The sequence below is a fragment of the Triticum aestivum genome, chromosome 6B (genome assembly GCF_018294505.1).
Source record: "Triticum aestivum cultivar Chinese Spring chromosome 6B, IWGSC CS RefSeq v2.1, whole genome shotgun sequence".
Taxonomy (NCBI): domain Eukaryota; kingdom Viridiplantae; phylum Streptophyta; class Magnoliopsida; order Poales; family Poaceae; genus Triticum; species Triticum aestivum.
The window spans coordinates 9,658,351-9,671,827 of NC_057810.1; positions in this window are offsets into that span (position 1 = coordinate 9,658,351).

A 13,477-nucleotide genomic window follows, 5' to 3' on the forward strand; every position below is an offset into this window, starting at 1 on the left:
TATATTGTTAGATTCATATTGAAAAGAGGTTACCCACGGTATAATTTTTATGACATATAATTTCCACTTACTAGTTAAATATATTGTCAAATTTTGACCCAAAATAAGAGGCATAGTTCTGAAGATTCAGAAACTACTGCAAGGGATTATGAGAAACCACAAGAGTAGCAAAACGCAGGGATCTATCTCGTAGGATTTATGGCGTTTGTATTATTGTATATATGATGCTTCTTCAACTAGCTCCACCCTGCAACTCATGAGATGCCGAGTAGTTAACACATTCATGAGTAATGTAACACTAAATTCTTGTTTCTTGTACACAGGATTATGAAGTAATGACTTAACCGAACAATGCATTCATGAGTAATGTAACACTAAATTCTTGTTTCTTGTACACAGGATTATGAAGTAATGACTTAACCGAACAATGCATTCATGAGTAATGTAACACTAAATTCCTGTTTCTTGTACAGGATTATGAAGTAATGGCTGAACCGAGAAATTGGTTGTGTTTTCCCTGAAGAATCTCTTGGTGACTTGTAGCTGCAAGTGGTAAATCCGAAACAGGAAACAGAATTCTATTTCTATATAATTCAAATCAAGATAAATTTCAATGGTGCATAAATTTCAACAGACTGTAAGCAGTACTGATGTATCAGGGAAGGAGCAAGCTACTACTGTTGCTGAAATGCCTGAAGAAGTTCAGAGTCAAGCATCAACCCAAGCAACTCCACGAGTCGCTAACCAGGCATGCAACTTGACTAATGTCTGCTGGTCTCAGATAAAAATATACAAGTCAGGTGCATAGAAGAGCAATCTCAGCAGCAACCACATCGCATGCCACCGGCATACATAATACAAGAAACTACAGACACACAGTTTGAAGTACTTCACTGCACCAACTAGCCATGGCTGGCATCTCAGCGACATAGAAGAACTTCCCTACGCCAACTAGCCACGGCTGCATCTCAGCAATCCGACTTTAACTCTTAATACCTGCAGAACACATCCCAGTCAAACAAATTTGTAATGCTCTCTCACAGCAAAAAAAAAATTGTATGATCCCCAAAAATAAGCATTTAACATTGACAGTAAATGTCCAAAGCTGAATCATCCCAGTACACAAGCTAATACTACAAACGGAGAACAACAATAAGGGGACATTTAGTTTATACTGGCACCTATATGCTTACATGTTTTCAAGATTCTTGCTACATAACTACGTACAATCGCAGTAGAAACTAAGAGATCGGTGACTCACCGCTTAGGTCCAAAAAAGAATGGAAAAATTGTTTACATGTTCAGAGAAAATGCATTTATCCAGAATTATTGTCGAGTGAGTTTTGTGCCAGTTGTGACCATAAGGCCAAAATAAAATATGCACGGCTTGGAAAACCAGAGTTCCATAATAAGTATTACATAGTACTACGTGAAATTAATGGACTAGTACTACTCTTCGATAAAAAATAGACCACATGGTATTATGAATTGACAATTTCTATGAATGATCAATCAAGTTAAATTTTAAACTTGCAAGGAAAAAATAGTGAATAAGAAAACATAACAAGCTTTAAGCCGCCTCCAGATGTTCCAATTTCTTAATTACTTCAGATGGTTTCTCTACTGCAGCTATTGCCACTTTCCAATTTTTAGAACACCTCTGATGAAAAGATCATTACAAGCACATAACTGTATTTAGCGTTTAGCAATGGTCAGGCATCAAAGCAATATTTGTATTCCTGTTCTAGCTTTAATGGAGCTCTATAATAACAAGAAATTAGATAACCATAAGATGACCAGATCAACAGAGGAACAAATAAGAACATATTTTTATGTATCTAGCTCAAAATCCTAATAACAGGAACAATGTTACCGCAATAACGTACCAACAGTAACTGGAACGAATACGAGCGAAACAAACTAAATGGACTTTTTTGCTTGTGCAATGTAGATAGGGTGTATTACCTGCAGTATAGAAATTCCTGTAGGGATAAAAGGTGTCAAGACATATGTTGTTTCTTTTAACAATATGTTTGATCTGCATCGAGTCAACTTGGAGTGTGAAGTTGCCGGTTATAGTAGTGAGAACAATCACATTTGTGTCCTCATCATACCCGACGAAAAGTGCAGAATCCATTCTCCTTGGAACCGTACCATCGAGTGGAATGGTTTTCTGCAGAAGCACCCATTCGAAAACACCATCGCTGTTAGATTTCCTCTCCCATAATTTGATAGTCAGTTCCAACAAAATAGCAAGGCCTAGTCCATCATTCTCCATCCGTAAGAGCTGAAAATACCAGTCGTCGGTACCATGGTTTTCTACCGGCTTTTCGATCAGACCAATACTTTGCATTTCAAAATCAAACACAAGGACATCACCTCCAGAAATCAACAAGCAAAGTACATTCCCGACAAGGGTGCTGGGCCTTCTTAACCTAGACATTCCAGCTGTTATCGTCATCGTCGAGAAAATATCTCCCCAAACACCAGACGCCGAGTCGTAGACAGAACAAAATGCCGGTTTATTGTACTCAGCGCAAACCAAAACCAATTTAAACGGGCTCGAGAAACAATCTCCATGGACATGCCCATCTTCGGCATCGACGCACAATACAGTGCCATGCCAGCCACAGTAACTCCCCATTAAGGCACTGTTGAACCCTGGTGGAAAAGCCACGATGCGCTCCTCACTGGTGAGGGGATCCCACATGACGGTCTCGCCCTTATGAATGTTGATTAGGAGAGAGAGGCCATGCCGGCAACCCATGTATGCTTCATCTTCGTGGTAGGGTATTCTGCTCTTGGGGAGGGAGAAGCGGGCAGCAGGGATGCGGTCAGGTGAGTCCATGGCAGGAATGAAGTTTTTAGCATACCCTCTGAAGAAGCCGAGCAGAGGAGGTTTCCGGTGGTGCTTGCGGAAGCGTTTGAGGAACTGGGGGTCAGAGAGGATGCTGCCCCAGCGCTTGCTTACGGCGGACGCACGGGGGAGCGAGGACGGCTCCGGAGGGAGGCGGATGAGGATCTCGATGAGGAGGTTGTCGTAGCCAAGCACCTCGGACACTGGGTCGGCCAGCGGCACAGAGTAGCGCAGCCTACTGCCGTCCACACGCGTCGAGCCGGGAATGGGATCGGCCCTGGGATGAAAAGAAATGTAATCAATGGACACACATATGCAAATCAAGGAAGTTGCAAATTAAACATCCAACACACATATGCACATCCATGATCAATAGAATAGCATAGCATACAACGAGTAATAATTAATCAACTGGTTTCTACCATACACAAAGTAAGTGGCGTACTCACAAATATGTTACATCCATCCAGCATATATAATAGCATACACAAAGTAATGCAGAGGGAAAGGAACTGGATTGGGAATCTTACCCTTGGCCTTGGGGAACCTCAGCAGCAGCATCCATCAGAAGCACCTATCTCTCCACAGCTGCAGCAGGGGAGGATTGTTAGGGTTTGATTAGGAGGGGAAATCTAGCTAGGGTTTACTTTTACTACCAGGGAAAAATTAAGAAGAGAAAAGAAGAAGGGAGTTACTAGTTTAGATGGAGAGGGAGAGGAACGAGTAGATTGGGTTGCCAGACCTCGAATCGCCGGTGGGTGGCTGCCGGAGACGGGGCGGTGGGGTGAGGTCGCCGGCGGCTCCGCTCCTCCTTTCTCCGGTCCGCAGCTTTTTTTTAGAAACTTCTCCGGTCCGCAACTGAGAGTGGGAGTGGGGAACGACCACTATAGTAAGCATAATTTCTTCTTTTTTTTATTTTGTGAGATAATTTCATTTTTGGAAACCATGGTTTTTAGGAAAATCATGATGTTTGTTGAAGCATAAATATTTTCTTTCCATTTCTTGTGATACCCGATTTAGAAAAACATGAATATTCTTATATTTCTAAATTTTCATTTTTTTTATTTTACTACACTTTCTTGTAATATATTTCAAGGAGTTGTTTTTCCACAGTTTATATTTCTCAAAATCCCCCCCCCCCTATTTCTTTCAATTTTGTAAATTTATAAATCCCATTTTGATCATTGTTTGACCAAATAACTTGACTTTGGGAACCATTTTTTAGTTTCTTTATTTATTTTAAAAAAATTTAACACAAGATGGCAAAGAAGGCCGCAAAGCGAGCTGTTGGTGAAGCAAGGGGTCGGGCATATGAGGACCTCTACCAACGGTTAAGCATGAAGGAAGGCGAAAGGGACATCTATAAGATGGCCAAGATCCGAGAGAGGAAGACGAGGGATTGGCCAAGTCAAATACAACAAGGACGGAGCAGGCCAAGTCTTGGTGAAGGACGAGGAGATTAAGCATAGATGGCGGGAGTACTTCGACAAGCTGTTCAATGGGGAGAATGAGAGTTCTACCATTGAACTGGATGACTCCTTTGATGAGACCAGCATGCATTTTGTGCGGCGAATTCAGGAGTCTGAGGTCAAGGAGGCTTTAAAAAGGATGAAAGGAGGCAAGGTGATCGGCCCTGATTGTATCCCCATTGAGGTGTGGAAAGGTCTCGGGACATAGCGATAGTATGGCTAACCAAGCTTTTCAACCTCATTTTTCGGGCAAACAAGATGCCAGAAGAATCGACATGGAGTATATTAGTACCAATCTTCAAAACAAGGGGGGTGTTCAGAGTTGTACTAATTACAGTGGAATTGAGCTGATGAGCCATACAATGAAGCTATGGGAGAGAGTCATTGAGCACCGCTTAAGAAGAATGACAAGCGTGACCAAAAATCAATTTGGTTTCATGCCTGGGAGGTCGACCATGGAAGCCATTTTCTTGGTACGACAACTTATGGAGAGATATAGGGAGCAAAAGAAGGACTTGCATATGGTGTTCATTGACTTGGAGAAGGCCTATGATAAGATACCGCGGAATGTCATGTGGTGGGCCTTGGAGAAACACAAAGTCCCAGCAAAGTGCATTACCCTCATCAAGGGCATGTATGATAATGTTGTGACAAGTGTTCGAACAAGTGATGTCGACACTGATGACTTCCCGATTAAGATAGGACTGCATCAGGGGTCAGCTTTGAGCCCTTATCTTTTTGCATTGGTGATGGATGAGGTCACAAGGGATATACAAGGAGATATCCCATGATGTATGCTCTTTGCGGATGATGTGGTGCTAGTTGACGATAGTCGGACGGGGGTAAATAGGAAGTTAGAGTTATGGAGACAAACCTTGGAATCGAAAGGGTTTAGGCTTAGTAGAACTAAAACCGAGTACATGATGTGCGGTTTCAGTGCTACTAGGTGTGCGGAGGAGGAGGTTAGCCTTGATGGCCACGTGGTACCTCAGAAGACAACTTTCGGTATTTGGGGTCAATGCTGCAGGAGGATGAGGGTATTGATGAAGATGTGAACCATCGAATCAAAGCTATGGATGAAGTGACGCCAAGCTTCTGGCTGACAAGAGAGTGCCACAAAAGCTAAAAGGCAAGTTTTAGAGGACGGCGGTTTGACCCGCAATGTTGTGTGGCGCTAAGTGTTGGCCGACTAAAAGGCGACATGTTCAACAGTTAGGTGTGGGGAGATGTGTATGTTGAGATGGATGTGTGGCCACACGAGGAAGGATCGAGTCCGGAATGATGATATACGAGATAGAGTTGGGGTAGCACCAATTTAAGAGAAGCTTGTCCAACATCATCTGAGATGGTTTGGGCATACTCTGCGCAGGCCTCCAGAAGCTCCAGAGCATAGTGGACGGCTAAAGCGCGCGGAGAATGTCAACAGAGGGCGGGGTAGACCGAATTTGACATGGGAGGAGTCCGTTAAGACTGACCTGAAGGTTGGAGTATCACCAAAGAGCTAGCTATGGACAGGGGTGCGTGGAAGCTTGCTATTCATGTGCCAGAGCCATGAGTTGGTTGCGAGATCTTATGGATTTCACCTCTAGCCTACCCCAACTTATTTGGGACTAAAAGCTTTGTTGTTGTTGTTGTTCTTACTCACCCTTAAAAGGTCTTTCTCACAAAACGCCACTGACATTTTTTATTAAAAAAAGACTGATGACTATGTGCAAGTTGCCTGGAAAAAATCAAAGCGTCAGATGATCTTTTTTCCTCAGTATCGTCGTTATGGAAAGCCGTAGTTTTATTTAGGCAAGACTTTTTTCTGTGAGATCATTTCAAAAAAAATTATTTTGTGAGTAATTTTAATTTTGAAAACCATCGCTTTTTAGGAAAACCATGATGTTTGTACAATTTTTTAAATTTTATTTTCAAAGCGTCAAATGAGCATAAATATTTTCTTTCCATTTTTTTATTTTGTGATACCCGATTTTGACAAAAAATCATGAATATCCCTATATTTCTGAATTTTCTTTTTAATTTTACTACACTTTCTTGTAATATTTTTCAAGGAGTTGCTTGTACAAAATTAAACCCCCCCCCCCCTTCTTTTAATTTTGTCTAATTTAACCTCCGTCCCGTAATGTAAGACGCTTTTTGACATTAGTGTAGTGTCAGAAAAATGGAGCATGAAGCAGGGCCTGATTCAAAGGTCAAACCGTATAGAACTGAAACCGTGCTAAAAAAACTGAACATCACGGCCAAGGCCAAACATTTTAATTTTGACAGCAGAAACGATCTAAGGCAGCATTTTTCCTTATGCGCACATAGCCCCAGAGGCCAAGGTGCGGCCGGAAGAAAAACGTCGCCGTGGCAGTCACCGGTTGGCTCTCTGGCCAGGCCGCTGCGGTCTCTGTTTTTCCTGGAGGACAAACTTATTGGCAAGTCCAAGATCTGAAAAGTATCTTCGGTATAACTGAGGACAAGAAAATTTCTATGACAGATCCAGAATAAGGCTAGCATCTAAGGAAAAATCAGTAATTTTCTCCAGTCTAATAAAGTTCAAACAAAATGTCACAAGTCTTTTGCTTAAGAGCCAAGTTATAAAACTCTTTGAAGTTCAAACAAAAACTGACCAGATTTTTTTGATTTGTCTCCTCCAAGAAAGAGCCAAGTCTGTCTAACCCAATTAGGCAAACATCTCCTGTGAGTTCAAACAAAAACTCTTTGAAGTTCAAACAAAAACTGACAACATTTTTTTTGATTTGCCAGCATTTTCCTTGCAATCCAGAAATCCAATTAAAGTTAATAACCATTACAAGTTATCGGTGGCGAATATCCAGACACCGGAATATAAAAGGGTATATGAATGAAGCAGTTGAAAGTACTGAAGACATCAGAGGTGCTAAAGGGTCATGTTGCAACCCAACAATGAAGGTTGAAGTAGGCAACTGGGGCAGGGGATACAAGCAACGAGCAGGAGCAGCCCAGTCCGTTAACCAAAAAGAGCCCATGGTTCTATCTATATCTGCACTTTGATCATCAGCAGCAGCGCGCAACTGTGCCAGGCTTCAGTTTGATCATCAGCAGCAGAAATCTAAGTTCTGTGTCTGAAATCTACATCCAGGCCCCTCCCTGCCAAAAAAAAAAAGATCTACATTCAGCTACGGTCATCGGCCGGCAGAAATCTGAAGCCGAAATACACGAACGACATCGGAAAGAAAGATGCACACAGAAAAATGCAAACAATGGTCAAGTTGTTGGGTTTTGCTTGACCGGAAAGGTTGCTCAGAAGACATAAAGGAAACAAATCACACATACTAATTAACTGAAAGATTCCAAAGCAACTACCAAGTCACTAACAAAGACTGCTAACCTGACTACTGCCTACACATATTAGGAAATAATAGTACTCAACTAAAACCTACAAGTCCACTTCACAGGCAACCAACACACTACATAGAGGCTTAATTTCAGCGTCGGCCATGTCAGCGGCCACAGCAAACAAACATGGTAGAACCTACGGGAGAATGCCATTTCCACGTCTCGGCTCTCAAAAACCCACCGCACCTGCACAACAGTCAACATCGTCAGTCAAAAATCAATTTGTACTAGACATCCTCGCTGAAAACCAATCAAGTCTTATCTCACAATTGTGCATGATTGCAACAGTAAACAAGGACTCAATTGCCCGCTCAACATATACAACAATATCCAAAGATGAAAATCGTCTCAGCATCATTAGGAAAAGCTAAAATCAGCCCAGCAATAGAAGAGCAATCAATTTGTAGTTTGTACTGCGCACTACACATCATCAAATAGCCGACATGTCCTCAAGCTTTCTGCTGCAAAAGTACAGACGATCGCAGTACAGACTAAAAGTTCATTGACCCAATGCCTCCATCAGAGGCAAATAGCGATCTTCCTAATTATCTACTCATTCGATGTTTACTGTCACGAACTCGCTCTCTCAGATCGGATCGGAAGGGAAAGGGGATGAGATTAGGCTTGGGAAACTAGCTTGCTTTCCAAGGGGAGATGAGATACAGAGAGAGGGGTGAGGATCCAGATTCAGGTTCAACTCCATACCCCCCACACCGATAGCCCACACTGGCTTATAACCCCTGCCCACGCACCCAGTGCCACCCTTACAAGTGGGCCCGTGCCAACTGGCCACGGGGCCCCAACTCACTCGTCCACCGCATCCACCACCGGTGATGCAGGTGTGACATTCCCCATCCCTTGAGAACTGGCGCCGTCTTCAGTAGGTTGGTGGTGATCGCTGTTGGTGGCTGCCGGTGCATCCCAGACGGAAGCTTGTGGAAAGCGATGGCGAAGAGTGTCGTAATCTTCCCAAGTCGTGGCCGTGGCGTCGTTCTTCCAACGAATTCTGACCTGCACCAGAGCGTTGTTGCCGCGCTTGACCATGCGGCGTTCGACGATCTCCATTGGCTCATCAGCAGTTCCGGCGAGGTCCGGGGGCCGCGGCAGATCGGCGAAGACTGGAGTGTACTTGGGGGTGAAGGGCTTGAGCTGCGACACATGGAAGACTGGGTGGATCTTGCTGTCCATTGGAAGCTCCAACTTGTACGCGAGGTTGCCGATCTTGGCGAGCACCGTGAACGGGCCGAAGTACTTGTATGCCAACTTGGCGCACGGTCTGTTGGCCACCGAGGACTGTGCATAGGGCTGGAGCTTCAGGAGCACGGAGTCACCCTCTTCGAAGGAGCGCTCGGTGCGGTGTTGGTCGGCCTGCTTCTTGAAGCGGTTCTGCGCCCGAAGAATGTGCTCGCGCAGCCGTGCCGTGTGCACGCCCCAGTCCCAGGGTTCGCCGTCGATGATCGGCGTCGTCTTGTCGTCCCAGAGCGCCAGCGCGCCCAGGTTTGGCTCCACTCCGTAAAGCGCCTTGAAGGGAGAACACTTGATGGAGGAATGAAAGGAAGAATTGTACCAGAATTCGGCGGTTGGAAGCCAGCGGCGCCATTGGCGTGGCGCATCATGCACCGCGCACCGCAGGTACATCTCCATGGACTGATTGACCCTCTCACTTTGCCCGTCCGTCTGGGGGTGGTAAGCCGTGGAATATAGCAGTTTAGTGCCCGCGCTGGCGAAGAGCTCGCGCCAAAGTGCACTGGTGAAGACGCGGTCGCGGTCGGAGACGATGGAGTTTGGGATTCCGTGAAGCTTGACGACGTGATCCCAGAAGACCTTAGCCACTTGTGGTGCCTTGAAGGGATGCCGAAGTGGGATGAAATGCGCGAACTTGGTGAGCCGGTCCACCACCACCATGATTGAATCAAAGCCTTCCGATGCTGGTAGACCCTCCACAAAGTCCATTGTGAGGTCGCGCCATGGCGCAGTGGGCACGGGCAGAGGCGCCAGCTTGCCCGCGGGCTTGAACTGCTCATGCTTGGCGTGCTGACAGACCGGGCATTGTCGAACGTAGTCTGTAACATCTGACTTCAATCCCTGCCAGACGAACAGCTTCTTGACGCGCTGATAAGTGGCCGTTGCGCCTGAGTGCCCCCCGACCGCACTGTCATGTAAGGCGCTGATAACCTTAGTGCGGAGAGCTGTGTTCTTGCCGATCCAGAGTCGTTCCTGCTTGCGAATCAGCCCCTTGTAGAGCTCAAATCCCTCGTCGTCCGGGCTGCGGATGGCCAGGCGCTGCAAGCGCTCTTGTGCGTCGGCGTCTGTGGCGTAAGAGTTGGCGACCTCCTGAACCCAAGCCGGCTGACAAATGGAGAGCGCGTCCAGGTTCAAAGCTGCCCCCACGCGAGACAGAGCATTGGCCGCGCCGTTGTCACAGCCGCGGCGATAACAGAACTTGAACTGAAGGCCGACCAATTTGTCCATGGCTTTGCGTTGAAGGTCGGTGGCGAGTTGCTGATCCTGCAGATTGCACAAGCTCTTGTGGTCGGTAATGATTGTGAACGGCCCCCGCTGAAGGTATGCGCGCCATTTATCCACAGCCATCATGACAGCAATGAACTCCTTCTCGTAGGCGGATAACTTTTGATTTCTCACGCCCAACGCCTTGCTGAGAAATGCCACCGGGTGGCCCTCCTGCGCCAGCACCGCACCCACGCCCGTGTCGCACGCATCCGTCTCGATGGCGAACGGGCGAGCAAAATCGGGGAGAGCCAGCACGGGCGCGGTCACCATGGCGCGCTTGAGCAAGTCGAAAGCCACCTGCGCCTGCTCTGTCCAATCAAAACCCTTCTTGGTCAGGAGGTTAGTCAGCGGCTTGGCAATGATGCCATAATGAGCGATAAACTTGCGGTAGTAGCCCGTGAGGCCGAGGAAGCCACGGAGCTCGGTGGCCGAGGTTGGGGTAGGCCAAGCCAGCATGGCCTGTGTCTTCTCCGGATCCGTGGCCACGCCGTCCTTGGAAATGATGTGGCCGAGGTAGGAGATGCTGTCTTGTGCAAAGGAGCATTTGGACTCCTTTGCGTATAACTGATGAGCCTGCAGCAGATCGAGGACGATGCGAAGATGCTCCAGGTGCTCCTCCAACGTCTCACTGAAGATTAAGATATCATCAAGGAAAATGATCACAAATTTACGCACATACTTGGCGAAGATGGCGTTCATCAGGCACTGGAAGGTGGCCGGGGCATTCGTCAATCCGAACGGCATCACTTTGAAGTGGAAGTGACCGTGATGGGTCTTGAACGCAGTCTTTTCCTCGTCTCCCGCACGCATGCGGATCTGATGATAGCCGGCGCGCAGGTCCAGCTTGGAGAAGAATGCCGCTCCGGCTAGCTCGTCGAGGAGCTCGTCCACGATCGGAAGTGGAAATTTGTTCTTGACCGTAGCAACATTGAGCCGTCTGTAGTCGACGCAGAAACGCAGGTGCCGTCTTTTTTCTTGACCAAAAGCACCGGTGCGGCGTAGGGGCTCATGCTGTGCTCGATGACACCTGATTCGAGCATCTCTTGGACTTGGCGTTCGATCTCATCTTTCTGCAATGGTGAGTAACGGTACGGCCTGGAATTTGCTGGTTGCGCGTTCTCCACCAGGGTGATAGCATGGTCGTAGCGGCGATGGGGTGGCAAGCCCTTGGGTTCGGCGAACACGTCGGTGAAGCTGTCCAGAACGCCTTGCACGCTCGGTGGCACCTTGGTTGGCTGTGACTCGTTGGCGCGGGGCAAGTCCAAAACAGCCATGTACCATATGTCATTGCCGGCTTGCCATTTGCGCAGCTGATCAGGCTCAATCTCCTCCAACGCCTGCTGGTCTTTGGGTCAAACACCTTGTAGGGTGATCGCGGCACCCTGGTGCACGAATGTCAGGGATTTCTCGAGCCAGTGGCAGCTCATCGGACTGAACTGCTCCAGCCAGTCCATGCCAAGCACGCCATCATACGCCCCGAGATCCAACTGCCGCATGTCAGTGTGAAACGTGTGGCCCTGGATCCACCATTGCAGCCCTTTTACCATTCTGTTGCAAACCATCCTCTCGCCGTTTGCGACGCGCACATCAACTGCCGGCACAGCTACGGTGGTGGCCTTGACGCGCTCCACGAACGCGGTGGAGATGAAGCTATGTGTGCTCCCCGAATCCACGAGCAGCAACATGACTTGGTTGCCGACGAGCGCTCGGAGGCGAATGGTGTGTGGCGACTCTGTTCCAGCCACAGCGTGCGTGGAGAGCACGCAGCATTCCGGCCCTGGTTCCTGCTGCTCGGGCGCGTCCAGCAAATCCAGTGCGTGAACGGCCTTGTCACTGAGCACTTCCCCAAAATCCCCAATATGGATGGTGAGCAACTGCGTTGCGGCCTTACATTTGTGCTCGCGCGAGTACCTGTCGCCACACTTGAAGCAGAGGCCATTTGCACGCCGGTGGTCGCGCAACTGGCGCTCGCGGGCCAGCTCGTCGTTGGGTTGCCCGGCGCCGCCTGCCCGTGGTGCGCCCCCAAGTCGTGGTGGTGGTAGAGGGGCAGGCGGTGGGCGACCCGCTGGAGCAATGCGCGGGCGCGGTCGTTGCACTCCGGCTTCTTCCTCCACTATCCTGGCCAGAACGGCCGCACGTGTGATGCTTGAAGGTTCCTGAAGGCGAACTGCAGCCCGCAAATCATCCCGCAATCCGAGCAGGAACTGAGTGACGAATATCTTCCGGTTGAGAGTCGAGTCGAGGGCGAGCAAATGATACATGAGAGCTTCAAATTCTGTTCGATATTCTGCCACGCTGCCGCTCTGACGAAGCTGTAGCAGTTTATGCATTTCCACCTCGAATTCATTTGGACCGAATTCACTGATCAACGCCGTGGTGAACTCCTCCCAAGTAGAGGACCGGTGGCCATGGCGAAACGCTTGCAGCCAGTGTGCGGCATGGCCCTCGATGTAGAGCGACGCCGTGGTGACCCATGTGTGCGGCGGGATGCGGTACAGGTCGAAGTAGGCGAGGCACCGGTCGATCCAGAGGCTGGGCGCGTCGCCATCGAAGCGCGGAAAGTCGTGCTTGGGTGGCTTGACGGCGTATTCCTGCCCTTGGTCGTAGTGGACGCCGCGCGCTGGCCCATGCGCCGCAGTCTGGTTCGTGCCCGGAAACATCGAAGCGCCCCGTGTGGGCAACAGCGGCGGCCCCCCGTTGCTGAGACGCGGCGGAGGTGCGTGCGGAAGGGGCCCGTGCTGTTGCTCCAGCGACGTGACGGAGGACCCCTGCGGCTCGCCGTCTTGTGCGCCGGACGCTGGCTGTCGGAGACGCGTCCCCGCGGTCGGAGATGCTGGTGGATCGCGGAGATGCCGCACCTCGTCGACGTCCGCCTGCGTGAGATCCATCTGCTTGCGAAGATGCGCCAGATCGGACGAGACTTGCGTGTTGAACGCAAGCTGCGCCTCGATGTGCTTCTCGCCCGCACGCGTGCTGTCGTCGAACCGCGTCAGAAGGGCCTGGATCATGGACTTGAGCTCGTTGGATGATTCTGCCATGGCGGTGAGAACGTGGCGCGTCTGAGCAGAGGGCTTGGACGAAGGAGCCGTCGCCTCGCCCTAACTCCAGCCAACCCCACGGGGGATTTTTTGTGGATCTCGCCGGAGCGGACCACACCCCACGCGGTGGATGTTACGGCCGGTGAAAGGAACGGGGAAAAAGAGCGCGGCGGAGCAAAATCCGGGGGAAAAGTGGCTCTGAGTACCAAATTGTCACGAACTCGCTCTCTCAGATC